At 41.2% G+C, this 2,922-nt stretch overlaps 1 pseudogene; it reads left to right on the top strand.

Moving 5' to 3' along the window:
- On the top strand, window positions 1-905 carry LOC108533188 (high mobility group protein B3-like; annotated as a pseudogene).
- The last annotated feature ends 2,017 nt before the right edge of the window (window positions 906-2,922 follow it).

The raw sequence follows: 2,922 nt of genomic DNA, 5'->3' as shown, positions 1-2,922 counted from the left end.
ATGGCTAATGGTAACCCCAGGAAACCAAGGGGCAAGATGTCTGCTTTTGCCTTCTTTGTACAGATGTGCAGAGAAGAACATAAGAAAAACTCAGAGGTCCCTGTCAATTTTGCAGAATTTTCCAAAAAGTGCTCTAAGAGGTAGAAGACAATGTCTGGGAAAGATAAGTCTAGGCCAGGCACAGCAGGTTATGCCTGTAATCTCAGCACTTTGGGAGGGTGAGGTGGGTGGATCACCTGAGGTAAGGAGTTTGAGACCAGCCTGGCCAACATGGTGAAACCCCGTCTCTACTAAAAATACAAAAAATTAGCTGGGCGTATTGGTGGGTGCCTGTAATCCCAGCTGCTGGGGAGGCTGAGGCGGGAGAATGGCTTGAACCCAAGAGGCAGAGGTTGCAGTGAGCTGAGATCGTGCCATTGCACTCCAGCCTGGGCAACAAGAGCAATACTCTGTCTCAGGAAAAAAAAAAAAAAAAAAGAAGAGAGAGAAGTCTAAATTCGATTAAATGGCAAAGGCAGATAAAGTGCACTATGATACAGAAATGAAGGATTATGGACCAGCTAAGGGAGGCAGGAAGAACGATCCTAATGCACCCAAAAGGCCACTGTCTGGATTCTTCCTGTTCTGTTCAGAATTCCACCCCCAAGATGAAATCCACAAACCCCGGCATCTCTACTGGAGATGTGGCAAAAAAGCTGGGTGAGATGTGGAAGAACTTAAATGACAGTGAAAAGCAGCCTTATGTCACTAAGGTGGCAAAGCTGATGAAGTATGAGAAGGATGGTGCTGACTATAAGTTGAAAGGAAAGTTGGATGGTGAAAAAGGTCCTGCTAAAGTTGCCTGGGAAAAGATGGAAGAGGAAGATGAAGAAGATGAGGAGGAAGATGAGAAGGTAGATGAATAAATAAACTGTCAAAAAAAAAGTGATATCCTTCTTCAGGGCAAAATTCATCCAACTAAATGTGTTAAGTCTGTCATTTGGCACTGTTGTGATGAACCCTGCAGACAGTAAAATGTAGACACTTTCTAGGTGGTTTTGTTCTTTCTTTTTTTCCCCTGTTTTGTTACTGTTTTTCTTAAACACATCATTGAAGTATTCACTGTCAGTCTTATTACTGCAAAGCTTAAGCCTATTTAGACATACATGAAAGTAGAAGTCCAATAAATACAAATCAAATTATCAAAGAACAATTGATTTTCTTCACTCTAGTCCAAATCTAGAACAATCCTGGATGTTTTAGGACTGTTTTTCTTGCTCAAAACATTTTATGAAATAGCCTGATCACCTCTTCAGAAGCCTCTCTTAATCTATTGCTTGTTGAGACTATCATATGCACTAAGGTTTCTCCTAAACATTTCTAGGTATAAATTCATTAATATGCTTGACAACCTTATGGGGTAGGAGCCCTTATTCTCTGCATCCCACAGGTGAGGCAACTGAAGCACAAAGAAGTTACATTTCAAGTGATGCTATCACAAACATAGCTTCCTTGGGGAGCTTACAGTCTACTGGGGACACAAAACGAAACAAAAGCCATGTAAAGATTTTTAAACAATATAAAGGAGAAAATACTTTGGACCTGTTGGACGAGTCATTTATCTCCTCCTGGTTGCAGTTTCTTTATCTGTATAACATAGAAGTTGGATTTGCCCAAGATCACATAGCTAATAAATGGCAGAGCTAGAATCTGAACTTGGGTGTTTTGGCTTCAGAGCCCAATATTGTAATCATTATGCTATACTATCTGCTAGTTCATGGCCTGTTTTTGTTCCTTTGCTGCCTGCCTGCAGGCAACAAGTATTTGTGTTGCCTAGGCTCCTACTATTTTTACCTACAGGATCTGCAGGTGCCCAATGGGCCCCTGTCTTCTCAGCATCTTGCATTCTTGCAGATCCCAGGAATACCCATGACCCTTGGCTTAAGAACAGGGACAACAAGGTGAAAAAATTAGGATAGTGGCTCTGGAATCTTTTGTGTATGTGTGTATGGTAAAATATATATAACATAAAATTTGCCATTTTAACCATTTTTAAGCATATAATTTGGTGGCATTAAGTATATTCACATGCAACCATCACCACCATCTACCTCCAGAACTTTTTTGTTTTCCCCAGCTGAAACTTCGTGCCCATTGAACACAGACTTCCCATTCCCTCTCCCTCTAGCCCTTGGCAACCACTCTACTTTCTGTCTTTATGAATTTGGCTACTTTAGGAACCTCATATAGGAGGAATCATACAATATTTGTCCTTTTGTGATTGACTTATTTCACTTAGCATAATGTCTTCAAGGTTCATCCATGTTGTACGTTGTGTCAGAATTTCCTTCCTTTATGAAGGTTGAGCGATGTTTCATTGTATGTATAGACCACATTTTGCTTATCTATTTAACTGTCCATAGATATGTGGGTTGCTTCTACATGTTGGTTATTGTGAACAATGCTGCTTTGAACAGGAGTGCACAAATATTTCTTTGAAACTCTGCTTTTACTTCTTTTTTATTTTTTAAATTTTATTTTGAAACAGGGGTTTGCTCCATCACCCAGGCAGGAATGCAGGAATGGAAACATGGCTCACTGCAGCCTCAACCTCCTAAGCTCAACTGATCCTCCCGCCTCAGCCTCCTGGGTAGCTGGGACCACAGGTATGTGCTGCCACACCTGGCTTGTTTATTTATTTTTATACTTTGAGACAGGGTCTCATCTGTCACCCAGGCTGGAGTACAGTGGTACTAATGTGATTTCACTTACTTTGGATAAATATCCAGAAGTGGAATTACTGGCTCATAGGGTAATCCTATGTTTAACTTATTTTTCCTTGAGACTGGGTCTTGCTATGTTGCCCAGGTTCTACTCAAACTCCTGGGTTCAAGTGATCCTCCTGCTCTAGCCTCCCAAGTAGCTGGGATTATGGGGGCGCCT

The sequence above is a fragment of the Rhinopithecus bieti genome, unplaced genomic scaffold (assembly GCF_001698545.2).
Source record: "Rhinopithecus bieti isolate Rb0 unplaced genomic scaffold, ASM169854v2 scaffold_65, whole genome shotgun sequence".
NCBI lineage: Eukaryota > Metazoa > Chordata > Mammalia > Primates > Cercopithecidae > Rhinopithecus > Rhinopithecus bieti.
The sequence above is the reverse complement of the archived record's forward strand: the minus strand, read 5'-3'. Positions and strand labels throughout refer to the sequence as shown.